The sequence below is a fragment of the Osmerus eperlanus genome, chromosome 24 (assembly GCF_963692335.1).
Source record: "Osmerus eperlanus chromosome 24, fOsmEpe2.1, whole genome shotgun sequence".
Classification (NCBI taxonomy): domain Eukaryota; kingdom Metazoa; phylum Chordata; class Actinopteri; order Osmeriformes; family Osmeridae; genus Osmerus; species Osmerus eperlanus.
The window spans coordinates 8,327,176-8,353,743 of NC_085041.1; the positions used below are offsets into that span (position 1 = coordinate 8,327,176).

At 51.1% G+C, this 26,568-nt stretch overlaps 39 non-coding genes and 1 pseudogene across 39 annotated transcripts; all 40 read right to left on the reverse strand.

Annotated features, from left to right (window-relative positions):
- Positions 1-401: 401 nt before the first annotated feature.
- On the reverse strand, positions 402-543 carry LOC134011466 (U4 spliceosomal RNA). Its single transcript, XR_009928469.1, has one exon. It is a non-coding gene; the product is annotated as a U4 spliceosomal RNA (small nuclear RNA).
- A 427-nt stretch (positions 544-970) lies between these two features.
- On the reverse strand, positions 971-1,112 carry LOC134011467 (U4 spliceosomal RNA). The gene has a single exon (XR_009928470.1). It is a non-coding gene; the product is annotated as a U4 spliceosomal RNA (small nuclear RNA).
- Positions 1,113-1,539: 427 nt separating this feature from the next.
- On the reverse strand, positions 1,540-1,681 carry LOC134011469 (U4 spliceosomal RNA). Its single transcript, XR_009928471.1, has one exon. It is a non-coding gene; the product is annotated as a U4 spliceosomal RNA (small nuclear RNA).
- A 427-nt stretch (positions 1,682-2,108) lies between these two features.
- Positions 2,109-2,250, reverse strand: LOC134011470 (U4 spliceosomal RNA). Its single transcript, XR_009928472.1, has one exon. It is a non-coding gene; the product is annotated as a U4 spliceosomal RNA (small nuclear RNA).
- Positions 2,251-2,677: 427 nt separating this feature from the next.
- LOC134011444 (U4 spliceosomal RNA) lies at positions 2,678-2,819 on the reverse strand. Its single transcript, XR_009928450.1, has one exon. It is a non-coding gene; the product is annotated as a U4 spliceosomal RNA (small nuclear RNA).
- Positions 2,820-3,246: 427 nt separating this feature from the next.
- On the reverse strand, positions 3,247-3,388 carry LOC134011471 (U4 spliceosomal RNA). Its single transcript, XR_009928473.1, has one exon. It is a non-coding gene; the product is annotated as a U4 spliceosomal RNA (small nuclear RNA).
- A 427-nt stretch (positions 3,389-3,815) lies between these two features.
- LOC134011421 (U4 spliceosomal RNA) lies at positions 3,816-3,957 on the reverse strand. The gene has a single exon (XR_009928430.1). It is a non-coding gene; the product is annotated as a U4 spliceosomal RNA (small nuclear RNA).
- Positions 3,958-4,384: 427 nt separating this feature from the next.
- LOC134011488 (U4 spliceosomal RNA) lies at positions 4,385-4,526 on the reverse strand. The gene has a single exon (XR_009928488.1). It is a non-coding gene; the product is annotated as a U4 spliceosomal RNA (small nuclear RNA).
- Positions 4,527-4,953: 427 nt separating this feature from the next.
- Positions 4,954-5,095, reverse strand: LOC134011445 (U4 spliceosomal RNA). Its single transcript, XR_009928451.1, has one exon. It is a non-coding gene; the product is annotated as a U4 spliceosomal RNA (small nuclear RNA).
- Positions 5,096-5,522: 427 nt separating this feature from the next.
- On the reverse strand, positions 5,523-5,664 carry LOC134011472 (U4 spliceosomal RNA). Its single transcript, XR_009928474.1, has one exon. It is a non-coding gene; the product is annotated as a U4 spliceosomal RNA (small nuclear RNA).
- A 427-nt stretch (positions 5,665-6,091) lies between these two features.
- Positions 6,092-6,233, reverse strand: LOC134011474 (U4 spliceosomal RNA). The gene has a single exon (XR_009928475.1). It is a non-coding gene; the product is annotated as a U4 spliceosomal RNA (small nuclear RNA).
- A 427-nt stretch (positions 6,234-6,660) lies between these two features.
- On the reverse strand, positions 6,661-6,802 carry LOC134011475 (U4 spliceosomal RNA). The gene has a single exon (XR_009928476.1). It is a non-coding gene; the product is annotated as a U4 spliceosomal RNA (small nuclear RNA).
- A 427-nt stretch (positions 6,803-7,229) lies between these two features.
- On the reverse strand, positions 7,230-7,371 carry LOC134011446 (U4 spliceosomal RNA). Its single transcript, XR_009928452.1, has one exon. It is a non-coding gene; the product is annotated as a U4 spliceosomal RNA (small nuclear RNA).
- A 427-nt stretch (positions 7,372-7,798) lies between these two features.
- Positions 7,799-7,940, reverse strand: LOC134011476 (U4 spliceosomal RNA). Its single transcript, XR_009928477.1, has one exon. It is a non-coding gene; the product is annotated as a U4 spliceosomal RNA (small nuclear RNA).
- Positions 7,941-8,367: 427 nt separating this feature from the next.
- Positions 8,368-8,509, reverse strand: LOC134011477 (U4 spliceosomal RNA). Its single transcript, XR_009928478.1, has one exon. It is a non-coding gene; the product is annotated as a U4 spliceosomal RNA (small nuclear RNA).
- A 427-nt stretch (positions 8,510-8,936) lies between these two features.
- On the reverse strand, positions 8,937-9,078 carry LOC134011447 (U4 spliceosomal RNA). The gene has a single exon (XR_009928453.1). It is a non-coding gene; the product is annotated as a U4 spliceosomal RNA (small nuclear RNA).
- A 427-nt stretch (positions 9,079-9,505) lies between these two features.
- Positions 9,506-9,647, reverse strand: LOC134011478 (U4 spliceosomal RNA). Its single transcript, XR_009928479.1, has one exon. It is a non-coding gene; the product is annotated as a U4 spliceosomal RNA (small nuclear RNA).
- Positions 9,648-10,074: 427 nt separating this feature from the next.
- Positions 10,075-10,216, reverse strand: LOC134011448 (U4 spliceosomal RNA). The gene has a single exon (XR_009928454.1). It is a non-coding gene; the product is annotated as a U4 spliceosomal RNA (small nuclear RNA).
- Positions 10,217-10,643: 427 nt separating this feature from the next.
- On the reverse strand, positions 10,644-10,785 carry LOC134011420 (U4 spliceosomal RNA). The gene has a single exon (XR_009928429.1). It is a non-coding gene; the product is annotated as a U4 spliceosomal RNA (small nuclear RNA).
- A 427-nt stretch (positions 10,786-11,212) lies between these two features.
- LOC134011450 (U4 spliceosomal RNA) lies at positions 11,213-11,354 on the reverse strand. The gene has a single exon (XR_009928455.1). It is a non-coding gene; the product is annotated as a U4 spliceosomal RNA (small nuclear RNA).
- Positions 11,355-11,781: 427 nt separating this feature from the next.
- On the reverse strand, positions 11,782-11,923 carry LOC134011479 (U4 spliceosomal RNA). The gene has a single exon (XR_009928480.1). It is a non-coding gene; the product is annotated as a U4 spliceosomal RNA (small nuclear RNA).
- Positions 11,924-12,350: 427 nt separating this feature from the next.
- Positions 12,351-12,492, reverse strand: LOC134011480 (U4 spliceosomal RNA). Its single transcript, XR_009928481.1, has one exon. It is a non-coding gene; the product is annotated as a U4 spliceosomal RNA (small nuclear RNA).
- Positions 12,493-12,919: 427 nt separating this feature from the next.
- LOC134011489 (U4 spliceosomal RNA) lies at positions 12,920-13,061 on the reverse strand. The gene has a single exon (XR_009928489.1). It is a non-coding gene; the product is annotated as a U4 spliceosomal RNA (small nuclear RNA).
- Positions 13,062-13,488: 427 nt separating this feature from the next.
- On the reverse strand, positions 13,489-13,630 carry LOC134011481 (U4 spliceosomal RNA). Its single transcript, XR_009928482.1, has one exon. It is a non-coding gene; the product is annotated as a U4 spliceosomal RNA (small nuclear RNA).
- Positions 13,631-14,057: 427 nt separating this feature from the next.
- On the reverse strand, positions 14,058-14,199 carry LOC134011418 (U4 spliceosomal RNA). The gene has a single exon (XR_009928428.1). It is a non-coding gene; the product is annotated as a U4 spliceosomal RNA (small nuclear RNA).
- A 426-nt stretch (positions 14,200-14,625) lies between these two features.
- LOC134011451 (U4 spliceosomal RNA) lies at positions 14,626-14,767 on the reverse strand. Its single transcript, XR_009928456.1, has one exon. It is a non-coding gene; the product is annotated as a U4 spliceosomal RNA (small nuclear RNA).
- Positions 14,768-15,194: 427 nt separating this feature from the next.
- LOC134011453 (U4 spliceosomal RNA) lies at positions 15,195-15,336 on the reverse strand. The gene has a single exon (XR_009928457.1). It is a non-coding gene; the product is annotated as a U4 spliceosomal RNA (small nuclear RNA).
- Positions 15,337-15,762: 426 nt separating this feature from the next.
- Positions 15,763-15,904, reverse strand: LOC134011422 (U4 spliceosomal RNA). The gene has a single exon (XR_009928431.1). It is a non-coding gene; the product is annotated as a U4 spliceosomal RNA (small nuclear RNA).
- A 427-nt stretch (positions 15,905-16,331) lies between these two features.
- Positions 16,332-16,473, reverse strand: LOC134011482 (U4 spliceosomal RNA). Its single transcript, XR_009928483.1, has one exon. It is a non-coding gene; the product is annotated as a U4 spliceosomal RNA (small nuclear RNA).
- A 427-nt stretch (positions 16,474-16,900) lies between these two features.
- On the reverse strand, positions 16,901-17,042 carry LOC134011455 (U4 spliceosomal RNA). Its single transcript, XR_009928459.1, has one exon. It is a non-coding gene; the product is annotated as a U4 spliceosomal RNA (small nuclear RNA).
- Positions 17,043-17,469: 427 nt separating this feature from the next.
- Positions 17,470-17,611, reverse strand: LOC134011454 (U4 spliceosomal RNA). The gene has a single exon (XR_009928458.1). It is a non-coding gene; the product is annotated as a U4 spliceosomal RNA (small nuclear RNA).
- A 426-nt stretch (positions 17,612-18,037) lies between these two features.
- LOC134011483 (U4 spliceosomal RNA) lies at positions 18,038-18,179 on the reverse strand. Its single transcript, XR_009928484.1, has one exon. It is a non-coding gene; the product is annotated as a U4 spliceosomal RNA (small nuclear RNA).
- A 427-nt stretch (positions 18,180-18,606) lies between these two features.
- Positions 18,607-18,748, reverse strand: LOC134011485 (U4 spliceosomal RNA). Its single transcript, XR_009928485.1, has one exon. It is a non-coding gene; the product is annotated as a U4 spliceosomal RNA (small nuclear RNA).
- Positions 18,749-19,175: 427 nt separating this feature from the next.
- On the reverse strand, positions 19,176-19,317 carry LOC134011456 (U4 spliceosomal RNA). Its single transcript, XR_009928460.1, has one exon. It is a non-coding gene; the product is annotated as a U4 spliceosomal RNA (small nuclear RNA).
- A 427-nt stretch (positions 19,318-19,744) lies between these two features.
- Positions 19,745-19,886, reverse strand: LOC134011440 (U4 spliceosomal RNA). Its single transcript, XR_009928447.1, has one exon. It is a non-coding gene; the product is annotated as a U4 spliceosomal RNA (small nuclear RNA).
- Positions 19,887-20,313: 427 nt separating this feature from the next.
- On the reverse strand, positions 20,314-20,455 carry LOC134011486 (U4 spliceosomal RNA). Its single transcript, XR_009928486.1, has one exon. It is a non-coding gene; the product is annotated as a U4 spliceosomal RNA (small nuclear RNA).
- A 427-nt stretch (positions 20,456-20,882) lies between these two features.
- LOC134011423 (U4 spliceosomal RNA) lies at positions 20,883-21,024 on the reverse strand. Its single transcript, XR_009928432.1, has one exon. It is a non-coding gene; the product is annotated as a U4 spliceosomal RNA (small nuclear RNA).
- A 427-nt stretch (positions 21,025-21,451) lies between these two features.
- On the reverse strand, positions 21,452-21,593 carry LOC134011457 (U4 spliceosomal RNA). Its single transcript, XR_009928461.1, has one exon. It is a non-coding gene; the product is annotated as a U4 spliceosomal RNA (small nuclear RNA).
- A 427-nt stretch (positions 21,594-22,020) lies between these two features.
- Positions 22,021-22,162, reverse strand: LOC134011487 (U4 spliceosomal RNA). Its single transcript, XR_009928487.1, has one exon. It is a non-coding gene; the product is annotated as a U4 spliceosomal RNA (small nuclear RNA).
- A 427-nt stretch (positions 22,163-22,589) lies between these two features.
- On the reverse strand, positions 22,590-22,720 carry LOC134011424 (U4 spliceosomal RNA; annotated as a pseudogene).
- Positions 22,721-26,568: the final 3,848 nt, after the last annotated feature.

Below are 26,568 nucleotides of genomic sequence, written 5' to 3' on the forward strand. Positions count from 1 at the left end.
CTGGTGTAGGGGCACAGCCGAGCCATGGACGGTGTCCCATTCTTGGATTCAGGCGTATGTTGAGGACCAATTTAGGATCGAGCGTGTTGGCGCATTCTTTCAAAATGCCCTGGATGTTACTGAAAGTATTGAACAAAAGAGCGGGTGGGTGAGCTTTGTCGGACTTTTGCGGACCGAATCCTGAAGCCTTAACGCAAATGCGAGAGCAAGGCATTGTGGGTAATATGCTGCAACGGTGCTTGCTGAGGCCGCGCGTGCCGGGGAACTGTAGGGATCCACAGGCCCCAAGCGCGGAACCACCAAACCTACCTCTGTGCCGGAGAGCGCCGGGCGGCACAGCGGCTGAAGCATCTGGGCTCATTGCCAAAACACGTAACCATTGTCTTTCACACTGACGTCAGCCTCCGTGGAGGCCATCAAAAATTGTCAAGGCTGACTATATTTCAAGACAATCCTGACGGGGTATTGGGTTAAGTTTTCAACCAGCAATAATCACGTCTCAGCTAGACTTCATAGACTACGATATTGCCTCTGCGAAAGGATAGCTGACAAAGCAGAGGGAATTCAGCCTGGTGTAGGGGCACAGCCGAGCCATGGACGGTGTCCCATTCTTGGATTCAGGCGTATGTTGAGGACCAATTTAGGATCGAGCGTGTTGGCGCATTCTTTCAAAATGCCCTGGATGTTACTGAAAGTATTGAACAAAAGAGCGGGTGGGTGAGCTTTGTCGGACTTTTGCGGACCGAATCCTGAAGCCTTAACGCAAATGCGAGAGCAAGGCATTGTGGGTAATATGCTGCAACGGTGCTTGCTGAGGCCGCGCGTGCCGGGGAACTGTAGGGATCCACAGGCCCCAAGCGCGGAACCACCAAACCTACCTCTGTGTCGGAGAGCGCCGGGCGGCACAGCGGCTGAAGCATCTGGGCTCATTGCCAAAACACGTAACCATTGTCTTTCACACTGACGTCAGCCTCCGTGGAGGCCATCAAAAATTGTCAAGGCTGACTATATTTCAAGACAATCCTGACGGGGTATTGGGTTAAGTTTTCAACCAGCAATAATCACGTCTCAGCTAGACTTCATAGACTACGATATTGCCTCTGCGAAAGGATAGCTGACCAAGCAGAGGGAATTCAGCCTGGTGTAGGGGCACAGCCGAGCCATGGACGGTGTCCCATTCTTGGATTCAGGCGTATGTTGAGGACCAATTTAGGATCGAGCGTGTTGGCGCATTCTTTCAAAATGCCCTGGATGTTACTGAAAGTATTGAACAAAAGAGCGGGTGGGTGAGCTTTGTCGGACTTTTGCGGACCGAATCCTGAAGCCTTAACGCAAATGCGAGAGCAAGGCATTGTGGGTAATATGCTGCAACGGTGCTTGCTGAGGCCGCGCGTGCCGGGGAACTGTAGGGATCCACAGGCCCCAAGCGCGGAACCACCAAACCTACCTCTGTACCGGAGAGCGCCGGGCGGCACAGCGGCTGAAGCATCTGGGCTCATTGCCAAAACACGTAACCATTGTCTTTCACACTGACGTCAGCCTCCGTGGAGGCCATCAAAAATTGTCAAGGCTGACTATATTTCAAGACAATCCTGACGGGGTATTGGGTTAAGTTTTCAACCAGCAATAATCACGTCTCAGCTAGACTTCATAGACTACGATATTGCCTCTGCGAAAGGATAGCTGACAAAGCAGAGGGAATTCAGCCTGGTGTAGGGGCACAGCCGAGCCATGGACGGTGTCCCATTCTTGGATTCAGGCGTATGTTGAGGACCAATTTAGGATCGAGCGTGTTGGCGCATTCTTTCAAAATGCCCTGGATGTTACTGAAAGTATTGAACAAAAGAGCGGGTGGGTGAGCTTTGTCGGACTTTTGCGGGCCGAATCCTGAAGCCTTAACGCAAATGCGAGAGCAAGGCATTGTGGGTAATATGCTGCAACGGTGCTTGCTGATGCCGCGCGTGCCGGGGAACTGTAGGGATCCACAGGCCCCAAGCGCGGAACCACCAAACCTACCTCTGTGCCGGAGAGCGCTGGCCGGCACAGCGGCTGAAGCATCTGGGATCATTGCCAAAACATGTAACCATTGTTTTTCACACTGACGTCAGCCTCCGTGGAGGCCATCAAAAATTGTCAAGGCTGACTATATTTCAAGACAATCCTGACGGGGTATTGGGTTAAGTTTTCAACCAGCAATAATCACGTCTCAGCTAGACTTCATAGACTACGATATTGCCTCTGCGAAAGGATAGCTGACAAAGCAGAGGGAATTCAGCCTGGTGTAGGGGCACAGCCGAGCCATGGACGGTGTCCCATTCTTGGATTCAGGCGTATGTTGAGGACCAATTTAGGATCGAGCGTGTTGGCGCATTCTTTCAAAATGCCCTGGATGTTACTGAAAGTATTGAACAAAAGAGCGGGTGGGTGAGCTTTGTCGGACTTTTGCGGACCGAATCCTGAAGCCTTAACGCAAATGCGAGAGCAAGGCATTGTGGGTAATATGCTGCAACGGTGCTTGCTGAGGCCGCGCGTGCCGGGGAACTGTAGGGATCCACAGGCCCCAAGCGCGGAACCACCAAACCTACCTCTGTGCCGGAGAGCGCCGGGCGGCACAGCGGCTGAAGCATCTGGGCTCATTGCCAAAACACGTAACCATTGTCTTTCACACTGACGTCAGCCTCCGTGGAGGCCATCAAAAATTGTCAAGGCTGACTATATTTCAAGCCAATCCTGACGGGGTATTGGGTTAAGTTTTCAACCAGCAATAATCACGTCTCAGCTAGACTTCATAGACTACGATATTGCCTCTGCGAAAGGATAGCTGACAAAGCAGAGGGAATTCAGCCTGGTGTAGGGGCACAGCCGAGCCATGGACGGTGTCCCATTCTTGGATTCAGGCGTATGTTGAGGACCAATTTAGGATCGAGCGTGTTGGCGCATTCTTTCAAAATGCCCTGGATGTTACTGAAAGTATTGAACAAAAGAGCGGGTGGGTGAGCTTTGTCGGACTTTTGCGGACCGAATCCTGAAGCCTTAACGCAAATGCGAGAGCAAGGCATTGTGGGTAATATGCTGCAACGGTGCTTGCTGAGGCCGCGCGTGCCGGGGAACTGTAGGGATCCACAGGCCCCAAGCGCGGAACCACCAAACCTACCTCTGTGTCGGAGAGCGCCGGGCGGCACAGCGGCTGAAGCATCTGGGCTCATTGCCAAAACACGTAACCATTGTCTTTCACACTGACGTCAGCCTCCGTGGAGGCCATCAAAAATTGTCAAGGCTGACTATATTTCAAGACAATCCTGACGGGGTATTGGGTTAAGTTTTCAACCAGCAATAATCACGTCTCAGCTAGACTTCATAGACTACGATATTGCCTCTGCGAAAGGATAGCTGACCAAGCAGAGGGAATTCAGCCTGGTGTAGGGGCACAGCCGAGCCATGGACGGTGTCCCATTCTTGGATTCAGGCGTATGTTGAGGACCAATTTAGGATCGAGCGTGTTGGCGCATTCTTTCAAAATGCCCTGGATGTTACTGAAAGTATTGAACAAAAGAGCGGGTGGGTGAGCTTTGTCGGACTTTTGCGGACCGAATCCTGAAGCCTTAACGCAAATGCGAGAGCAAGGCATTGTGGGTAATATGCTGCAACGGTGCTTGCTGAGGCCGCGCGTGCCGGGGAACTGTAGGGATCCACAGGCCCCAAGCGCGGAACCACCAAACCTACCTCTGTACCGGAGAGCGCCGGGCGGCACAGCGGCTGAAGCATCTGGGCTCATTGCCAAAACACGTAACCATTGTCTTTCACACTGACGTCAGCCTCCGTGGAGGCCATCAAAAATTGTCAAGGCTGACTATATTTCAAGACAATCCTGACGGGGTATTGGGTTAAGTTTTCAACCAGCAATAATCACGTCTCAACTAGACTTCATAGACTACGATATTGCCTCTGCGAAAGGATAGCTGACAAAGCAGAGGGAATTCAGCCTGGTGTAGGGGCACAGCCGAGCCATGGACGGTGTCCCATTCTTGGATTCAGGCGTATGTTGAGGACCAATTTAGGATCGAGCGTGTTGGCGCATTCTTTCAAAATGCCCTGGATGTTACTGAAAGTATTGAACAAAAGAGCGGGTGGGTGAGCTTTGTCGGACTTTTGCGGGCCGAATCCTGAAGCCTTAACGCAAATGCGAGAGCAAGGCATTGTGGGTAATATGCTGCAACGGTGCTTGCTGATGCCGCGCGTGCCGGGGAACTGTAGGGATCCACAGGCCCCAAGCGCGGAACCACCAAACCTACCTCTGTGCCGGAGAGCGCTGGCCGGCACAGCGGCTGAAGCATCTGGGATCATTGCCAAAACATGTAACCATTGTTTTTCACACTGACGTCAGCCTCCGTGGAGGCCATCAAAAATTGTCAAGGCTGACTATATTTCAAGACAATCCTGACGGGGTATTGGGTTAAGTTTTCAACCAGCAATAATCACGTCTCAGCTAGACTTCATAGACTACGATATTGCCTCTGCGAAAGGATAGCTGACAAAGCAGAGGGAATTCAGCCTGGTGTAGGGGCACAGCCGAGCCATGGACGGTGTCCCATTCTTGGATTCAGGCGTATGTTGAGGACCAATTTAGGATCGAGCGTGTTGGCGCATTCTTTCAAAATGCCCTGGATGTTACTGAAAGTATTGAACAAAAGAGCGGGTGGGTGAGCTTTGTCGGACTTTTGCGGACCGAATCCTGAAGCCTTAACGCAAATGCGAGAGCAAGGCATTGTGGGTAATATGCTGCAACGGTGCTTGCTGAGGCCGCGCGTGCCGGGGAACTGTAGGGATCCACAGGCCCCAAGCGCGGAACCACCAAACCTACCTCTGTGCCGGAGAGCGCCGGGCGGCACAGCGGCTGAAGCATCTGGGCTCATTGCCAAAACACGTAACCATTGTCTTTCACACTGACGTCAGCCTCCGTGGAGGCCATCAAAAATTGTCAAGGCTGACTATATTTCAAGCCAATCCTGACGGGGTATTGGGTTAAGTTTTCAACCAGCAATAATCACGTCTCAGCTAGACTTCATAGACTACGATATTGCCTCTGCGAAAGGATAGCTGACAAAGCAGAGGGAATTCAGCCTGGTGTAGGGGCACAGCCGAGCCATGGACGGTGTCCCATTCTTGGATTCAGGCGTATGTTGAGGACCAATTTAGGATCGAGCGTGTTGGCGCATTCTTTCAAAATGCCCTGGATGTTACTGAAAGTATTGAACAAAAGAGCGGGTGGGTGAGCTTTGTCGGACTTTTGCGGACCGAATCCTGAAGCCTTAACGCAAATGCGAGAGCAAGGCATTGTGGGTAATATGCTGCAACGGTGCTTGCTGAGGCCGCGCGTGCCGGGGAACTGTAGGGATCCACAGGCCCCAAGCGCGGAACCACCAAACCTACCTCTGTGTCGGAGAGCGCCGGGCGGCACAGCGGCTGAAGCATCTGGGCTCATTGCCAAAACACGTAACCATTGTCTTTCACACTGACGTCAGCCTCCGTGGAGGCCATCAAAAATTGTCAAGGCTGACTATATTTCAAGACAATCCTGACGGGGTATTGGGTTAAGTTTTCAACCAGCAATAATCACGTCTCAGCTAGACTTCATAGACTACGATATTGCCTCTGCGAAAGGATAGCTGACCAAGCAGAGGGAATTCAGCCTGGTGTAGGGGCACAGCCGAGCCATGGACGGTGTCCCATTCTTGGATTCAGGCGTATGTTGAGGACCAATTTAGGATCGAGCGTGTTGGCGCATTCTTTCAAAATGCCCTGGATGTTACTGAAAGTATTGAACAAAAGAGCGGGTGGGTGAGCTTTGTCGGACTTTTGCGGACCGAATCCTGAAGCCTTAACGCAAATGCGAGAGCAAGGCATTGTGGGTAATATGCTGCAACGGTGCTTGCTGAGGCCGCGCGTGCCGGGGAACTGTAGGGATCCACAGGCCCCAAGCGCGGAACCACCAAACCTACCTCTGTACCGGAGAGCGCCGGGCGGCACAGCGGCTGAAGCATCTGGGCTCATTGCCAAAACACGTAACCATTGTCTTTCACACTGACGTCAGCCTCCGTGGAGGCCATCAAAAATTGTCAAGGCTGACTATATTTCAAGACAATCCTGACGGGGTATTGGGTTAAGTTTTCAACCAGCAATAATCACGTCTCAGCTAGACTTCATAGACTACGATATTGCCTCTGCGAAAGGATAGCTGACAAAGCAGAGGGAATTCAGCCTGGTGTAGGGGCACAGCCGAGCCATGGACGGTGTCCCATTCTTGGATTCAGGCGTATGTTGAGGACCAATTTAGGATCGAGCGTGTTGGCGCATTCTTTCAAAATGCCCTGGATGTTACTGAAAGTATTGAACAAAAGAGCGGGTGGGTGAGCTTTGTCGGACTTTTGCGGGCCGAATCCTGAAGCCTTAACGCAAATGCGAGAGCAAGGCATTGTGGGTAATATGCTGCAACGGTGCTTGCTGATGCCGCGCGTGCCGGGGAACTGTAGGGATCCACAGGCCCCAAGCGCGGAACCACCAAACCTACCTCTGTGCCGGAGAGCGCTGGCCGGCACAGCGGCTGAAGCATCTGGGATCATTGCCAAAACATGTAACCATTGTCTTTCACACTGACGTCAGCCTCCGTGGAGGCCATCAAAAATTGTCAAGGCTGACTATATTTCAAGACAATCCTGACGGGGTATTGGGTTAAGTTTTCAACCAGCAATAATCACGTCTCAGCTAGACTTCATAGACTACGATATTGCCTCTGCGAAAGGATAGCTGACAAAGCAGAGGGAATTCAGCCTGGTGTAGGGGCACAGCCGAGCCATGGACGGTGTCCCATTCTTGGATTCAGGCGTATGTTGAGGACCAATTTAGGATCGAGCGTGTTGGCGCATTCTTTCAAAATGCCCTGGATGTTACTGAAAGTATTGAACAAAAGAGCGGGTGGGTGAGCTTTGTCGGACTTTTGCGGACCGAATCCTGAAGCCTTAACGCAAATGCGAGAGCAAGGCATTGTGGGTAATATGCTGCAACGGTGCTTGCTGAGGCCGCGCGTGCCGGGGAACTGTAGGGATCCACAGGCCCCAAGCGCGGAACCACCAAACCTACCTCTGTGCCGGAGAGCGCCGGGCGGCACAGCGGCTGAAGCATCTGGGCTCATTGCCAAAACACGTAACCATTGTCTTTCACACTGACGTCAGCCTCCGTGGAGGCCATCAAAAATTGTCAAGGCTGACTATATTTCAAGCCAATCCTGACGGGGTATTGGGTTAAGTTTTCAACCAGCAATAATCACGTCTCAGCTAGACTTCATAGACTACGATATTGCCTCTGCGAAAGGATAGCTGACAAAGCAGAGGGAATTCAGCCTGGTGTAGGGGCACAGCCGAGCCATGGACGGTGTCCCATTCTTGGATTCAGGCGTATGTTGAGGACCAATTTAGGATCGAGCGTGTTGGCGCATTCTTTCAAAATGCCCTGGATGTTACTGAAAGTATTGAACAAAAGAGCGGGTGGGTGAGCTTTGTCGGACTTTTGCGGACCGAATCCTGAAGCCTTAACGCAAATGCGAGAGCAAGGCATTGTGGGTAATATGCTGCAACGGTGCTTGCTGAGGCCGCGCGTGCCGGGGAACTGTAGGGATCCACAGGCCCCAAGCGCGGAACCACCAAACCTACCTCTGTGTCGGAGAGCGCCGGGCGGCACAGCGGCTGAAGCATCTGGGCTCATTGCCAAAACACGTAACCATTGTCTTTCACACTGACGTCAGCCTCCGTGGAGGCCATCAAAAATTGTCAAGGCTGACTATATTTCAAGACAATCCTGACGGGGTATTGGGTTAAGTTTTCAACCAGCAATAATCACGTCTCAGCTAGACTTCATAGACTACGATATTGCCTCTGCGAAAGGATAGCTGACCAAGCAGAGGGAATTCAGCCTGGTGTAGGGGCACAGCCGAGCCATGGACGGTGTCCCATTCTTGGATTCAGGCGTATGTTGAGGACCAATTTAGGATCGAGCGTGTTGGCGCATTCTTTCAAAATGCCCTGGATGTTACTGAAAGTATTGAACAAAAGAGCGGGTGGGTGAGCTTTGTCGGACTTTTGCGGACCGAATCCTGAAGCCTTAACGCAAATGCGAGAGCAAGGCATTGTGGGTAATATGCTGCAACGGTGCTTGCTGAGGCCGCGCGTGCCGGGGAACTGTAGGGATCCACAGGCCCCAAGCGCGGAACCACCAAACCTACCTCTGTACCGGAGAGCGCCGGGCGGCACAGCGGCTGAAGCATCTGGGCTCATTGCCAAAACACGTAACCATTGTCTTTCACACTGACGTCAGCCTCCGTGGAGGCCATCAAAAATTGTCAAGGCTGACTATATTTCAAGACAATCCTGACGGGGTATTGGGTTAAGTTTTCAACCAGCAATAATCACGTCTCAGCTAGACTTCATAGACTACGATATTGCCTCTGCGAAAGGATAGCTGACAAAGCAGAGGGAATTCAGCCTGGTGTAGGGGCACAGCCGAGCCATGGACGGTGTCCCATTCTTGGATTCAGGCGTATGTTGAGGACCAATTTAGGATCGAGCGTGTTGGCGCATTCTTTCAAAATGCCCTGGATGTTACTGAAAGTATTGAACAAAAGAGCGGGTGGGTGAGCTTTGTCGGACTTTTGCGGACCGAATCCTGAAGCCTTAACGCAAATGCGAGAGCAAGGCATTGTGGGTAATATGCTGCAACGGTGCTTGCTGATGCCGCGCGTGCCGGGGAACTGTAGGGATCCACAGGCCCCAAGCGCGGAACCACCAAACCTACCTCTGTGCCGGAGAGCGCTGGCCGGCACAGCGGCTGAAGCATCTGGGATCATTGCCAAAACATGTAACCATTGTCTTTCACACTGACGTCAGCCTCCGTGGAGGCCATCAAAAATTGTCAAGGCTGACTATATTTCAAGCCAATCCTGACGGGGTATTGGGTTAAGTTTTCAACCAGCAATAATCACGTCTCAGCTAGACTTCATAGACTACGATATTGCCTCTGCGAAAGGATAGCTGACAAAGCAGAGGGAATTCAGCCTGGTGTAGGGGCACAGCCGAGCCATGGACGGTGTCCCATTCTTGGATTCAGGCGTATGTTGAGGACCAATTTAGGATCGAGCGTGTTGGCGCATTCTTTCAAAATGCCCTGGATGTTACTGAAAGTATTGAACAAAAGAGCGGGTGGGTGAGCTTTGTCGGACTTTTGCGGACCGAATCCTGAAGCCTTAACGCAAATGCGAGAGCAAGGCATTGTGGGTAATATGCTGCAACGGTGCTTGCTGAGGCCGCGCGTGCCGGGGAACTGTAGGGATCCACAGGCCCCAAGCGCGGAACCACCAAACCTACCTCTGTGCCGGAGAGCGCCGGGCGGCACAGCGGCTGAAGCATCTGGGCTCATTGCCAAAACACGTAACCATTGTCTTTCACACTGACGTCAGCCTCCGTGGAGGCCATCAAAAATTGTCAAGGCTGACTATATTTCAAGACAATCCTGACGGGGTATTGGGTTAAGTTTTCAACCAGCAATAATCACGTCTCAGCTAGACTTCATAGACTACGATATTGCCTCTGCGAAAGGATAGCTGACAAAGCAGAGGGAATTCAGCCTGGTGTAGGGGCACAGCCGAGCCATGGACGGTGTCCCATTCTTGGATTCAGGCGTATGTTGAGGACCAATTTAGGATCGAGCGTGTTGGCGCATTCTTTCAAAATGCCCTGGATGTTACTGAAAGTATTGAACAAAAGAGCGGGTGGGTGAGCTTTGTCGGACTTTTGCGGACCGAATCCTGAAGCCTTAACGCAAATGCGAGAGCAAGGCATTGTGGGTAATATGCTGCAACGGTGCTTGCTGATGCCGCGCGTGCCGGGGAACTGTAGGGATCCACAGGCCCCAAGCGCGGAACCACCAAACCTACCTCTGTGCCGGAGAGCGCTGGCCGGCACAGCGGCTGAAGCATCTGGGATCATTGCCAAAACATGTAACCATTGTCTTTCACACTGACGTCAGCCTCCGTGGAGGCCATCAAAAATTGTCAAGGCTGACTATATTTCAAGCCAATCCTGACGGGGTATTGGGTTAAGTTTTCAACCAGCAATAATCACGTCTCAGCTAGACTTCATAGACTACGATATTGCCTCTGCGAAAGGATAGCTGACAAAGCAGAGGGAATTCAGCCTGGTGTAGGGGCACAGCCGAGCCATGGACGGTGTCCCATTCTTGGATTCAGGCGTATGTTGAGGACCAATTTAGGATCGAGCGTGTTGGCGCATTCTTTCAAAATGCCCTGGATGTTACTGAAAGTATTGAACAAAAGAGCGGGTGGGTGAGCTTTGTCGGACTTTTGCGGACCGAATCCTGAAGCCTTAACGCAAATGCGAGAGCAAGGCATTGTGGGTAATATGCTGCAACGGTGCTTGCTGAGGCCGCGCGTGCCGGGGAACTGTAGGGATCCACAGGCCCCAAGCGCGGAACCACCAAACCTACCTCTGTGCCGGAGAGCGCCGGGCGGCACAGCGGCTGAAGCATCTGGGCTCATTGCCAAAACACGTAACCATTGTCTTTCACACTGACGTCAGCCTCCGTGGAGGCCATCAAAATTTGTCAAGGCTGACTATATTTCAAGACAATCCTGACGGGGTATTGGGTTAAGTTTTCAACCAGCAATAATCACGTCTCAGCTAGACTTCATAGACTACGATATTGCCTCTGCGAAAGGATAGCTGACAAAGCAGAGGGAATTCAGCCTGGTGTAGGGGCACAGCCGAGCCATGGACGGTGTCCCATTCTTGGATTCAGGCGTATGTTGAGGACCAATTTAGGATCGAGCGTGTTGGCGCATTCTTTCAAAATGCCCTGGATGTTACTGAAAGTATTGAACAAAAGAGCGGGTGGGTGAGCTTTGTCGGACTTTTGCGGACCGAATCCTGAAGCCTTAACGCAAATGCGAGAGCAAGGCATTGTGGGTAATATGCTGCAAAGGTGCTTGCTGAGGCCGCGCGTGCCGGGGAACTGTAGGGATCCACAGGCCCCAAGCGCGGAACCACCAAACCTACCTCTGTGCCGGAGAGCGCCGGGCGGCATAGCGGCTGAAGCATCTGGGCTCATTGCCAAAACACGTAACCATTGTCTTTCACACTGACGTCAGCCTCCGTGGAGGCCATCAAAAATTGTCAAGGCTGACTATATTTCAAGCCAATCCTGACGGGGTATTGGGTTAAGTTTTCAACCAGCAATAATCACGTCTCAGCTAGACTTCATAGACTACGATATTGCCTCTGCGAAAGGATAGCTGACAAAGCAGAGGGAATTCAGCCTGGTGTAGGGGCACAGCCGAGCCATGGACGGTGTCCCATTCTTGGATTCAGGCGTATGTTGAGGACCAATTTAGGATCGAGCGTGTTGGCGCATTCTTTCAAAATGCCCTGGATGTTACTGAAAGTATTGAACAAAAGAGCGGGTGGGTGAGCTTTGTCGGACTTTTGCGGACCGAATCCTGAAGCCTTAACGCAAATGCGAGAGCAAGGCATTGTGGGTAATATGCTGCAACGGTGCTTGCTGAGGCCGCGCGTGCCGGGGAACTGTAGGGATCCACAGGCCCCAAGCGCGGAACCACCAAACCTACCTCTGTACCGGAGAGCGCCGGGCGGCACAGCGGCTGAAGCATCTGGGCTCATTGCCAAAACACGTAACCATTGTCTTTCACACTGACGTCAGCCTCCGTGGAGGCCATCAAAAATTGTCAAGGCTGACTATATTTCAAGACAATCCTGACGGGGTATTGGGTTAAGTTTTCAACCAGCAATAATCACGTCTCAGCTAGACTTCATAGACTACGATATTGCCTCTGCGAAAGGATAGCTGAAAAAGCAGAGGGAATTCAGCCTGGTGTAGGGGCACAGCCGAGCCATGGACGGTGTCCCATTCTTGGATTCAGGCGTATGTTGAGGACCAATTTAGGATCGAGCGTGTTGGCGCATTCTTTCAAAATGCCCTGGATGTTACTGAAAGTATTGAACAAAAGAGCGGGTGGGTGAGCTTTGTCGGACTTTTGCGGACCGAATCCTGAAGCCTTAACGCAAATGCGAGAGCAAGGCATTGTGGGTAATATGCTGCAACGGTGCTTGCTGAGGCCGCGCGTGCCGGGGAACTGTAGGGATCCACAGGCCCCAAGCGCGGAACCACCAAACCTACCTCTGTGTCGGAGAGCGCCGGGCGGCACAGCGGCTGAAGCATCTGGGCTCATTGCCAAAACACGTAACCATTGTCTTTCACACTGACGTCAGCCTCCGTGGAGGCCATCAAAAATTGTCAAGGCTGACTATATTTCAAGACAATCCTGACGGGGTATTGGGTTAAGTTTTCAACCAGCAATAATCACGTCTCAGCTAGACTTCATAGACTACGATATTGCCTCTGCGAAAGGATAGCTGACAAAGCAGAGGGAATTCAGCCTGGTGTAGGGGCACAGCCGAGCCATGGACGGTGTCCCATTCTTGGATTCAGGCGTATGTTGAGGACCAATTTAGGATCGAGCGTGTTGGCGCATTCTTTCAAAATGCCCTGGATGTTACTGAAAGTATTGAACAAAAGAGCGGGTGGGTGAGCTTTGTCGGACTTTTGCGGACCGAATCCTGAAGCCTTAACGCAAATGCGAGAGCAAGGCATTGTGGGTAATATGCTGCAACGGTGCTTGCTGATGCCGCGCGTGCCGGGGAACTGTAGGGATCCACAGGCCCCAAGCGCGGAACCACCAAACCTACCTCTGTGCCGGAGAGCGCTGGCCGGCACAGCGGCTGAAGCATCTGGGATCATTGCCAAAACATGTAACCATTGTCTTTCACACTGACGTCAGCCTCCGTGGAGGCCATCAAAAATTGTCAAGGCTGACTATATTTCAAGCCAATCCTGACGGCGTATTGGGTTAAGTTTTCAACCAGCAATAATCACGTCTCAGCTAGACTTCATAGACTACGATATTGCCTCTGCGAAAGGATAGCTGACAAAGCAGAGGGAATTCAGCCTGGTGTAGGGGCACAGCCGAGCCATGGACGGTGTCCCATTCTTGGATTCAGGCGTATGTTGAGGACCAATTTAGGATCGAGCGTGTTGGCGCATTCTTTCAAAATGCCCTGGATGTTACTGAAAGTATTGAACAAAAGAGCGGGTGGGTGAGCTTTGTCGGACTTTTGCGGACCGAATCCTGAAGCCTTAACGCAAATGCGAGAGCAAGGCATTGTGGGTAATATGCTGCAACGGTGCTTGCTGAGGCCGCGCGTGCCGGGGAACTGTAGGGATCCACAGGCCCCAAGCGGGGAACCACCAAACCTACCTCTGTGCCGGAGAGCGCCGGGCGGCACAGCGGCTGAAGCATCTGGGCTCATTGCCAAAACAAGTAACCATTGTCTTTCACACTGACGTCAGCCTCCGTGGAGGCCATCAAAAATTGTCAAGGCTGACTATATTTCAAGACAATCCTGACGGGGTATTGGGTTAAGTTTTCAACCAGCAATAATCACGTCTCAGCTAGACTTCATAGACTACGATATTGCCTCTGCGAAAGGATAGCTGACAAAGCAGAGGGAATTCAGCCTGGTGTAGGGGCACAGCCGAGCCATGGACGGTGTCCCATTCTTGGATTCAGGCGTATGTTGAGGACCAATTTAGGATCGAGCGTGTTGGCGCATTCTTTCAAAATGCCCTGGATGTTACTGAAAGTATTGAACAAAAGAGCGGGTGGGTGAGCTTTGTCGGACTTTTGCGGACCGAATCCTGAAGCCTTAACGCAAATGCGAGAGCAAGGCATTGTGGGTAATATGCTGCAACGGTGCTTGCTGAGGCCGCGCGTGCCGGGGAACTGTAGGGATCCACAGGCCCCAAGCGCGGAACCACCAAACCTACCTCTGTACCGGAGAGCGCCGGGCGGCACAGCGGCTGAAGCATCTGGGCTCATTGCCAAAACACGTAACCATTGTCTTTCACACTGACGTCAGCCTCCGTGGAGGCCATCAAAAATTGTCACGGCTGACTATATTTCAAGACAATCCTGACGGGGTATTGGGTTAAGTTTTCAACCAGCAATAATCACGTCTCAGCTAGACTTCATAGACTACGATATTGCCTCTGCGAAAGGATAGCTGACAAAGCAGAGGGAATTCAGCCTGGTGTAGGGGCACAGCCGAGCCATGGACGGTGTCCCATTCTTGGATTCAGGCGTATGTTGAGGACCAATTTAGGATCGAGCGTGTTGGCGCATTCTTTCAAAATGCCCTGGATGTTACTGAAAGTATTGAACAAAAGAGCGGGTGGGTGAGCTTTGTCGGACTTTTGCGGACCGAATCCTGAAACCTTAACGCAAATGCGAGAGCAAGGCATTGTGGGTAATATGCTGCAACGGTGCTTGCTGAGGCCGCGCGTGCCGGGGAACTGTAGGGATCCACGGCCCCAAGCGCGGAACCACCAAACCTACCTCTGTGCCGGAGAGCGCCGGGCGGCACAGCGGCTGAAGCATCTGGGCTCATTGCCAAAACATGTAACCATTGTCTTTCACACTGACGTCAGCCTCCGTGGAGGCCATCAAAAATTGTCAAGGCTGACTATATTTCAAGCCAATCCTGACGGGGTATTGGGTTAAGTTTTCAACCAGCAATAATCACGTCTCAGCTAGACTTCATAGACTACGATATTGCCTCTGCGAAAGGATAGCTGACAAAGCAGAGGGAATTCAGCCTGGTGTAGGGGCACAGCCGAGCCATGGACGGTGTCCCATTCTTGGATTCAGGCGTATGTTGAGGACCAATTTAGGATCGAGCGTGTTGGCGCATTCTTTCAAAATGCCCTGGATGTTACTGAAAGTATTGAACAAAAGAGCGGGTGGGTGAGCTTTGTCGGACTTTTGCGGACCGAATCCTGAAGCCTTAACGCAAATGCGAGAGCAAGGCATTGTGGGTAATATGCTGCAACGGTGCTTGCTGAGGCCGCGCGTGCCGGGGAACTGTAGGGATCCACAGGCCCCAAGCGCGGAACCACCAAACCTACCTCTGTGTCGGAGAGCGCCGGGCGGCACAGCGGCTGAAGCATCTGGGCTCATTGCCAAAACATGTAACCATTGTCTTTCACACTGACGTCAGCCTCCGTGGAGGCCATCAAAAATTGTCAAGGCTGACTATATTTCAAGCCAATCCTGACGGGGTATTGGGTTAAGTTTTCAACCAGCAATAATCACGTCTCAGCTAGACTTCATAGACTACGATATTGCCTCTGCGAAAGGATAGCTGACAAAGCAGAGGGAATTCAGCCTGGTGTAGGGGCACAGCCGAGCCATGGACGGTGTCCCATTCTTGGATTCAGGCGTATGTTGAGGACCAATTTAGGATCGAGCGTGTTGGCGCATTCTTTCAAAATGCCCTGGATGTTACTGAAAGTATTGAACAAAAGAGCGGGTGGGTGAGCTTTGTCGGACTTTTGCGGACCGAATCCTGAAGCCTTAACGCAAATGCGAGAGCAAGGCATTGTGGGTAATATGCTGCAACGGTGCTTGCTGAGGCCGCGCGTGCCGGGGAACTGTAGGGATCCACGGCCCCAAGCGCGGAACCACCAAACCTACCTCTGTGCCGGAGAGCGCCGGGCGGCACAGCGGCTGAAGCATCTGGGCTCATTGCCAAAACATGTAACCATTGTCTTTCACACTGACGTCAGCCTCCGTGGAGGCCATCAAAAATTGTCAAGGCTGACTATATTTCAAGACAATCCTGACGGGGTATTGGGTTAAGTTTTCAACCAGCAATAATTACGTCTCAGCTAGACTTCATAGACTACGATATTGCCTCTGCGAAAGGATAGCTGACAAAGCAGAGGGAATTCAGCCTGGTGTAGGGGCACAGCCGAGCCATGGACGGTGTCCCATTCTTGGATTCAGGCGTATGTTGAGGACCAATTTAGGATCGAGCGTGTTGGCGCATTCTTTCAAAATGCCCTGGATGTTACTGAAAGTATTGAACAAAAGAGCGGGTGGGTGAGCTTTGTCGGACTTTTGCGGACCGAATCCTGAAGCCTTAACGCAAATGCGAGAGCAAGGCATTGTGGGTAATATGCTGCAACGGTGCTTGCTGAGGCCGCGCGTGCCGGGGAACTGTAGGGATCCACAGGCCCCAAGCGCGGAACCACCAAACCTACCTCTGTGCCGGAGAGCGCCGGGCGGCACAGCGGCTGAAGCATCTGGGCTCATTGCCAAAACACGTAACCATTGTCTTTCACACTGACGTCAGCCTCCGTGGAGGCCATCAAAAATTGTCAAGGCTGACTATATTTCAAGACAATCCTGACGGGGTATTGGGTTAAGTTTTCAACCAGCAATAATCACGTCTCAGCTAGACTTCATAGACTACGATATTGCCTCTGCGAAAGGATAGCTGACAAAGCAGAGGGAATTCAGCCTGGTGTAGGGGCACAGCCGAGCCATGGACGGTGTCCCATTCTTGGATTCAGGCGTATGTTGAGGATCAATTTAGGATCGAGCGTGTTGGCGCATTCTTTCAAAATGCCCTGGATGTTACTGAAAGTATTGAACAAAAGAGCGGGTGGGTGAGCTTTGTCGGACTTTTGCGGACCGAATCCTGAAGCCTTAACGCAAATGCGAGAGCAAGGCATTGTGGGTAATATGCTGCAACGGTGCTTGCTGAGGCCGCGCGTGCCGGGGAACTGTAGGGATCCACAGGCCCCAAGCGCGGAACCACCAAACCTACCTCTGTGCCGGAGAGCGCCGGGCGGCACAGCGGCTGAAGCATCTGGGCTCATTGCCAAAACACGTAACCATTGTCTTTCACACTGACGTCAGCCTCCTTGGAGGCCATCAAAAATTGTCAAGGCTGACTATATTTCAAGACAATCCTGACGGGGTATTGGGTTAAGTTTTCAACCAGCAATAATCACGTCTCAGCTAGACTTCATAGACTACGATATTGCCTCTGCGAAAGGATAGCTGACAAAGCAGAGGGAATTCAGCCTGGTGTAGGGGCACAGCCGAGCCATGGACGGTGTCCCATTCTTGGATTCAGGCGTATGTTGAGGACCAATTTAGGATCGAGCGTGTTGGCGCATTCTTTCAAAATGCCCTGGATGTTACTGAAAGTATTGAACAAAAGAGCGGGTGGGTGAGCTTTGTCGGACTTTTGCGGACCGAATCCTGAAGCCTTAACGCAAATGCGAGAGCAAGGCATTGTGGGTAATATGCTGCAACGGTGCTTGCTGAGGCCGCGCGTGCCGGGGAACTGTAGGGATCCACAGGCCCCAAGCGCGGAACCACCAAACCTACCTCTGTGTCGGAGAGCGCCGGGCGGCACAGCGGCTGAAGCATCTGGGCTCATTGCCAAAACATGTAACCATTGTCTTTCACACTGACGTCAGCCTCCGTGGAGGCCATCAAAAATTGTCAAGGCTGACTATATTTCAAGCCAATCCTGACGGGGTATTGGGTTAAGTTTTCAACCAGCAATAATCACGTCTCAGCTAGACTTCATAGACTACGATATTGCCTCTGCGAAAGGATAGCTGACAAAGCAGAGGGAATTCAGCCTGGTGTAGGGGCACAGCCGAGCCATGGACGGTGTCCCATTCTTGGATTCAGGCGTATGTTGAGGACCAATTTAGGATCGAGCGTGTTGGCGCATTCTTTCAAAATGCCCTGGATGTTACTGAAAGTATTGAACAAAAGAGCGGGTGGGTGAGCTTTGTCGGACTTTTGCGGACCGAATCCTGAAGCCTTAACGCAAATGCGAGAGCAAGGCATTGTGGGTAATATGCTGCAACGGTGCTTGCTGAGGCCGCGCGTGCCGGGGAACTGTAGGGATCCACGGCCCCAAGCGCGGAACCACCAAACCTACCTCTGTGCCGGAGAGCGCCGGGCGGCACAGCGGCTGAAGCATCTGGGCTCATTGCCAAAACATGTAACCATTGTCTTTCACACTGACGTCAGCCTCCGTGGAGGCCATCAAAAATTGTCAAGGCTGACTATATTTCAAGACAATCCTGACGGGGTATTGGGTTAAGTTTTCAACCAGCAATAATCACGTCTCAGCTAGACTTCATAGACTACGATATTGCCTCTGCGAAAGGATAGCTGACAAAGCAGAGGGAATTCAGCCTGGTGTAGGGGCACAGCCGAGCCATGGACGGTGTCCCATTCTTGGATTCAGGCGTATGTTGAGGACCAATTTAGGATCGAGCGTGTTGGCGCATTCTTTCAAAATGCCCTGGATGTTACTGAAAGTATTGAACAAAAGAGCGGGTGGGTGAGCTTTGTCGGACTTTTGCGGACCGAATCCTGAAGCCTTAACGCAAATGCGAGAGCAAGGCATTGTGGGTAATATGCTGCAACGGTGCTTGCTGAGGCCGCGCGTGCCGGGGAACTGTAGGGATCCACAGGCCCCAAGCGCGGAACCACCAAACCTACCTCTGTGCCGGAGAGCGCCGGGCGGCACAGCGGCTGAAGCATCTGGGCTCATTGCCAAAACACGTAACCATTGTCTTTCACACTGACGTCAGCCTCCGTGGAGGCCATCAAAAATTGTCAAGGCTGACTATATTTCAAGACAATCCTGACGGGGTATTGGGTTAAGTTTTCAACCAGCAATAATCACGTCTCAGCTAGACTTCATAGACTACGATATTGCCTCTGCGAAAGGATAGCTGACAAAGCAGAGGGAATTCAGCCTGGTGTAGGGGCACAGCCGAGCCATGGACGGTGTCCCATTCTTGGATTCAGGCGTATGTTGAGGATCAATTTAGGATCGAGCGTGTTGGCGCATTCTTTCAAAATGCCCTGGATGTTACTGAAAGTATTGAACAAAAGAGCGGGTGGGTGAGCTTTGTCGGACTTTTGCGGACCGAATCCTGAAGCCTTAACGCAAATGCGAGAGCAAGGCATTGTGGGTAATATGCTGCAACGGTGCTTGCTGAGGCCGCGCGTGCCGGGGAACTGTAGGGATCCACAGGCCCCAAGCGCGGAACCACCAAACCTACCTCTGTGCCGGAGAGCGCCGGGCGGCACAGCGGCTGAAGCATCTGGGCTCATTGCCAAAACACGTAACCATTGTCTTTCACACTGACGTCAGCCTCCTTGGAGGCCATCAAAAATTGTCAAGGCTGACTATATTTCAAGACAATCCTGACGGGGTATTGGGTTAAGTTTTCAACCAGCAATAATCACGTCTCAGCTAGACTTCATAGACTACGATATTGCCTCTGCGAAAGGATAGCTGACAAAGCAGAGGGAATTCAGCCTGGTGTAGGGGCACAGCCGAGCCATGGACGGTGTCCCATTCTTGGATTCAGGCGTATGTTGAGGACCAATTTAGGATCGAGCGTGTTGGCGCATTCTTTCAAAATGCCCTGGATGTTACTGAAAGTATTGAACAAAAGAGCGGGTGGGTGAGCTTTGTCGGACTTTTGCGGACCGAATCCTGAAGCCTTAACGCAAATGCGAGAGCAAGGCATTGTGGGTAATATGCTGCAACGGTGCTTGCTGAGGCCGCGCGTGCCGGGGAACTGTAGGGATCCACAGGCCCCAAGCGCGGAACCACCAAACCTACCTCTGTGCCGGAGAGCGCCGGGCGGCACAGCGGCTGAAGCATCTGGGCTCATTGCCAAAACACGTAACCATTGTCTTTCACACTGACGTCAGCCTCCTTGGAGGCCATCAAAAATTGTCAAGGCTGACTATATTTCAAGCCAATCCTGACGGGGTATTGGGTTAAGTTTTCAACCAGCAATAATCACGTCTCAGCTAGACTTCATAGACTACGATATTGCCTCTGCGAAAGGATAGCTGACAAAGCAGAGGGAATTCAGCCTGGTGTAGGGGCACAGCCGAGCCATGGACGGTGTCCCATTCTTGGATTCAGGCGTATGTTGAGGACCAATTTAGGATCGAGCGTGTTGGCGCATTCTTTCAAAATGCCCTGGATGTTACTGAAAGTATTGAACAAAAGAGCGGGTGGGTGAGCTTTGTCGGACTTTTGCGGACCGAATCCTGAAGCCTTAACGCAAATGCGAGAGCAAGGCATTGTGGGTAATATGCTGCAACGGTGCTTGCTGAGGCCGCGCGTGCCGGGGAACTGTAGGGATCCACAGGCCCCAAGCGCGGAACCACCAAACCTACCTCTGTGCCGGAGAGCGCCGGGCGGCACAGCGGCTGAAGCATCTGGGCTCATTGCCAAAACATGTAACCATTGTCTTTCACACTGACGTCAGCCTCCGTGGAGGCCATCAAAAATTGTCAAGGCTGACTATATTTCAAGACAATCCTGACGGGGTATTGGGTTAAGTTTTCAACCAGCAATAATCACGTCTCAGCTAGACTTCATAGACTACGATATTGCCTCTGCGAAAGGATAGCTGACAAAGCAGAGGGAATTCAGCCTGGTGTAGGGGCACAGCCGAGCCATGGACGGTGTCCCATTCTTGGATTCAGGCGTATGTTGAGGACCAATTTAGGATCGAGCGTGTTGGCGCATTCTTTCAAAATGCCCTGGATGTTACTGAAAGTATTGAACAAAAGAGCGGGTGGGTGAGCTTTGTCAGACTTTTGCGGACCGAATCCTGAAGCCTTAACGCAAATGCGAGAGCAAGGCATTGTGGGTAATATGCTGCAACAGTGCTTGCTGAGGCCGCGCGTGCCGGGGAACTGTAGGGATCCACAGGCCCCAAGCGCGGAACCACCAAACCTACCTCTGTGCCGGAGAGCGCCGGGCGGCACAGCGGCTGAAGCATCTGGGCTCATTGCCAAAACATGTAACCATTGTCTTTCACACTGACGTCAGCCTCCGTGGAGGCCATCAAAAATTGTCAAGGCTGACTATATTTCAAGACAATCCTGATGGGGTATTGGGTTAAGTTTTCAACCAGCAATAATCACGTCTCAGCTAGACTGCATAGACTACGATATTGCCTCTGCGAAAGGATAGCTGACAAAGCAGAGGGAATTCAGCCTGGTGTAGGGGCACAGCCGAGCCATGGACGGTGTCCCATTCTTGGATTCAGGCGTATGTTGAGGATCAATTTAGGATCGAGCGTGTTGGCGCATTCTTTCAAAATGCCCTGGATGTTACTGAAAGTATTGAACAAAAGAGCGGGTGGGTGAGCTTTGTCGGACTTTTGCGGACCGAATCCTGAAGCCTTAACGCAAATGCGAGAGCAAGGCATTGTGGGTAATATGCTGCAACGGTGCTTGCTGAGGCCGCGCGTGCCGGGGAACTGTAGGGATCCACAGGCCCCAAGCGCGGAACCACCAAACCTACCTCTGTGCCGGAGAGCGCCGGGCGGCACAGCGGCTGAAGCATCTGGGCTCATTGCCAAAACACGTAACCATTGTCTTTCACACTGACGTCAGCCTCCTTGGAGGCCATCAAAAATTGTCAAGGCTGACTATATTTCAAGACAATCCTGACGGGGTATTGGGTTAAGTTTTCAACCAGCAATAATCACGTCTCAGCTAGACTTCATAGACTACGATATTGCCTCTGCGAAAGGATAGCTGACAAAGCAGAGGGAATTCAGCCTGGTGTAGGGGCACAGCCGAGCCATGGACGGTGTCCCATTCTTGGATTCAGGCGTATGTTGAGGACCAATTTAGGATCGAGCGTGTTGGCGCATTCTTTCAAAATGCCCTGGATGTTACTGAAAGTATTGAACAAAAGAGCGGGTGGGTGAGCTTTGTCGGACTTTTGCGGACCGAATCCTGAAGCCTTAACGCAAATGCGAGAGCAAGGCATTGTGGGTAATATGCTGCAACGGTGCTTGCTGAGGCCGCGCGTGCCGGGGAACTGTAGGGATCCACAGGCCCCAAGCGCGGAACCACCAAACCTACCTCTGTGCCGGAGAGAGCCGGGCGGCACAGCGGCTGAAGCATCTGGGCTCATTGCGAAAACATGTAACCATTGTCTTTCACACTGACGTCAGCCTCCGTGGAGGCCATCAAAAATTGTCAAGGCTGACTATATTTCAAGACAATCCTGACGGGGTATTGGGTTAAGTTTTCAACCAGCAATAATCACGTCTCAGCTAGACTTCATAGACTACGATATTGCCTCTGCGAAAGGATAGCTGACAAAGCAGAGGGAATTCAGCCTGGTGTAGGGGCACAGCCGAGCCATGGACGGTGTCCCATTCTTGGATTCAGGCGTATGTTGAGGACCAATTTAGGATCGAGCGTGTTGGCGCATTCTTTCAAAATGCCCTGGATGTTACTGAAAGTATTGAACAAAAGAGCGGGTGGGTGAGCTTTGTCGGACTTTTGCGGACCGAATCCTGAAGCCTTAACGCAAATGCGAGAGCAAGGCATTGTGGGTAATATGCTGCAACGGTGCTTGCTGAGGCCGCGCGTGCCAGGGAACTGTAGGGATCCACAGGCCCCAAGCGCGGAACCATCAAACCTACCTCTGTGCCGGAGAGCGCCGGGCAGCACAGCGGCTGAAGCATCTGGGCTCATTGCCAAAACATGTAACCATTGTCTTTCACACTGACGTCAGCCTCCGTGGAGGCCATCAAAAATTGTCAAGGCTGACTATATTTCAAGCCAATCCTGAAGGGGTATTGGGTTAAGTTTTCAACCAGCAATAATCACGTCTCAGCTAGACTTCATGACAATCATGAAATAGCTGTGTCGTCATTAGAACCTGTGCAGTTGCTCTTGATAAAATGCGCTCGGCTACACAGCCGGCAGTTCTCGAATCGATCTCACGGTACTTTGATGGCTACGTCACAGTGACCTAGCCTCGGCGCCGTCTCAAGTCGGACAAAAAGTCTAACCAGAATTCACTGTTTCAAGTCAGCCGCCTGCAGCCGGCTGCAGCGCTGCATGAAGTCAGTCCATGTCGAACGCACACAATAGCAATCCGCCATGGAACAAGCGCTGCTCTTAAAGGGATGTGAGATGACGCTCCGATTGGTTTATTGCACGTTACGTCCAAACCACACCCATTAGTAATGTAGCTACTTAAGACCAACCCATTTTAGATTTGGGGAGTCAGGTGGCTGAGTGGTTAGGGAATCGGGCTAGTAATCAGAAGGTTGCTGGTTCGATTCCTGGCCGTGTAAAATGATGTTGTGTCCTTGGGCAAGGCACTTCACCCTACTTGCCTCGGGGGAATGTCGCTGTACTTACTGTAAGTTGCTCTGGATAAGAGCATCTGCTAAATGACTAAATGTAAATGTAGATTTGCGACAGGCGCAAAGTCATTTGCGCCTGGTATAATAGCAACAGTGCCGGAGTCCCGCCCACAAAGTTACTTGCGCTTTGCGTTTTTATACTTGCGTTTCAGATCATTAAAATAGGGCCCAAACCGCCCCTGGGAGCGCAAGTTAATTCCCAAATTTACCGACGTGCGTCTGTGGAGGGAAAAGTCCGCTGTGCGCCGGGTGCAAAATATGAATGATACATGCGTCGGTGTACAAAGTCAATTGCGCTGGGTGGAAGTTAGGGCTCTGAAGGTGTGTTCGACTTCATGCAGCACCGCAGCCGGCTGTAGCTGGCTGACTTGAAGCAGTGAATTCTGGTTAGACTTTTTGTCCGACTTGAGACGGCGCCCAGGCTAGGTCACTGTGACGTATCGATCAAAGTACTGTGAGATCGATTCGAGAATGTGGAGTCAGGTGGCTGAGCGGTTAGGGAAACAAACTAGTAATCAGAAGGTTGCCGGTTCGATTCCCCGCCGTGCGAATGACGTGTCCTTGGGCAAGGCACTTCACCCTACTTGCATCAGGGGAATGTCCCTGTACTTAAGTCGCTCTGGATAAGAGCGTCTGCTAAATGACTAAATGTAAACTGCCGGCTGTGTATCCAAGCTGCACGGGTTCTAATGACGACACAGCTATTTCATGATTGGTCAGACTCACACGAACAACTTTTACACGTGTTTGGTATTTATTCTGATTTTTGCCAATGCTCAAATCTGGACCAAACAGACAGTAGCTACTGTTTGAATGAAATATTTGGCAGACTGCAATAGCCTACTATTGTTGAATAAGGGGTTTTAGTCCGCCTCTTCACTAGGAAGTTTAATTGAGTACTGGTTGTATTATCAATCTGCAGATTGGAGAAAGAGTTTAACATAGCCCAATACATAAAATGACAAATTTCAGTGCACTGGTTTGTGCAAGTTCTAATGAGAAAACAATTAAATTTGCGACCATGCAGTTGGTCAATGATAAAGTAAGCAAACAGCGCTCGATCGGCCATGATTGACGTCAACGCAGCAAACCACGAGAAGCCGGAATGTCCGACTTTACGGAGCTGTTTTTAACTCCTCCCCGACTGCAAGTGGAAACTCTCGCCGGTCGTCGCAGTCGATGTCGAACGCACCTAATAAAAAAAAAAGTTTGGCTGGTTCGGGGCCAGCTCGATCCTTCTCAATTGTATGCCGCATTTGGTGTAAATGAGTGAAACTGGATTATGAGCTGTTTAAGACATGGCGACGTAGCGATGGAAGTGATTGTTTGCTTTGCAGGCATATCTACATAGCGGTGGCAGTAGGGTGACCAGACGTCCGGATTTGATACGGATCAGTACGGTTTTCCAGCGCTTTGTCCGGACCGCTGTTGCGTGTCCTCCTTTTTGCCCTTTTGTCCTCCTTTTTGACACTTCATGCCCACCGTCGCAATTTACCACTCGCGTGGGCTTCAGTGCCAATTGTTCAGTAGGCTTTCAGATGCCAAAAAGAAAGACCTCCTTCAAACCTACATGGAGTTCAGAACTCGACTTTGCCACTAAAAGCAGCAGAGATCAATATCATGCCTTCTGTTCTGTAAGCTCTGTCGCATTGATATAGACGTGAGTAGTAGGGGGAAAGGGGCTTTAGAGCGGCATGTCTGCGCTATGCAACGGCACAAGGATAATGCTTCTCAATTTATATATTTTTATTTCTATTACAATTGAAATAGTTTGGGGAATGGTACTGTCTTTTTTTCTTATTTATCTTTTGACTAAACTTGTCTCAGACCCCCCCCACAGAGAATCACTGCCCCAGGGGGCAGTGATTCTCTGCGTTGTAAGGTGTAACGACGGTTGCTAGCTTTGTTAACATTACCTGGCACTAATCACCCCCCATACTACCTGTATCTTGCACACGAACACGGTGCTCGATAAAGGCTTATATATGCTTCTGCGTTTTTCGAAAAACGGACACATGGGAACGCCCTCTTCTCCGAGGAACGCCCTCTAGGAGCTCTCCGTCCGTATCCGTGCGCCCGCCCATCCGTAAACGGAGACGCAGAAGCATATTGCGGCCTTAAGTCTCAAACTAAAGACTTTGTGATCAATGTCTACGTTCTGTAGAGCACTTATCCACCCAAGTACCTCTACAAAATCTTCAATGTGTGCCAAAATGATGTCCCCTGACAAGCCATGCTGATCAATTTGATCTAGTCTCAGCATGCCATCTCTAACACCACTTATGTCTTCCATCATCTCTTGAATCCAGGTGTCCCTATCTGCCTTCGATCTTGTGCAGCTGCTTTGGTCTGAAGATAACCACGCCCCTCTTGCTTTTATGTAAGATTGGACATAAATACAGCACAGAAATAAATGTGTTGTTAGGAAATATATGTGGTATTAGGAAATAAAAGTCCAAATAAATAAATAAATGTGGCATTAGGAAATAAAAGTCATGTGTCGGATGGGCTAGCTAGTTTGCAGTGGCACAGAACAAAGTCATGTAATGTGACTAGATTGAATTTAAAAGTTAAAAAACCACACCAGGGATACTGACAACATCAGCAACCCTGCACCATGCAATATTATTTTAATGTAATCTTTAAATTCAGTCTTGTCACATTATGTAACTTTGTTCTGAACAGGACTGGGTGTGCAGCCACACACGATTAGTTTCACCTCCATCTTGAAACTGTGAAACTATGACCAACGGTCGCTACATTACAAGAAACAAGAAACCAATCCGATTGGCCAACACTAGCGTTTAACGCTCCTTATTTACATAAAGTTGATCATATTTCAACTCGCAACGCTCAGCTTGCCTTCCTTCCCACAATGCACTACAAGCGTTAACGCCCGGCTTAATAAAAAAATCATTGGAAGCCGACGCCCCGCGCCGCCCGCTCAGCTGTAGTGGACACACACCGTTAAACAGTTGAAATGCATGAGAAATACAAGTTGTTGCGTGAGAGCGTGAGAAATGACTGGAATGCGTGAGTCTCAAGGTGAATGCGTGAGACTTCAGACTAAACATGACTATGTATGTTGTTTTTTGTAGTTACTAATGCAATTGCATTATCATTGATCATTTGGTTTTGTGTTTCAATTGAGCATTTTTTATAGTACGTACATTTCTATACACACAGATATCCATCCATCATCTTCCGCTTATCCGGGGGTCGGGTCGCGGGGGCAGCAACCTAAGCAGGGATGCCCAGACTTCCCTCTCCCCGGCCACTTCCACCAGCTCTTCCTGGGGGACCCCGAGGCGTTCCCAGGCCAGCCGAGAGACATAGTCC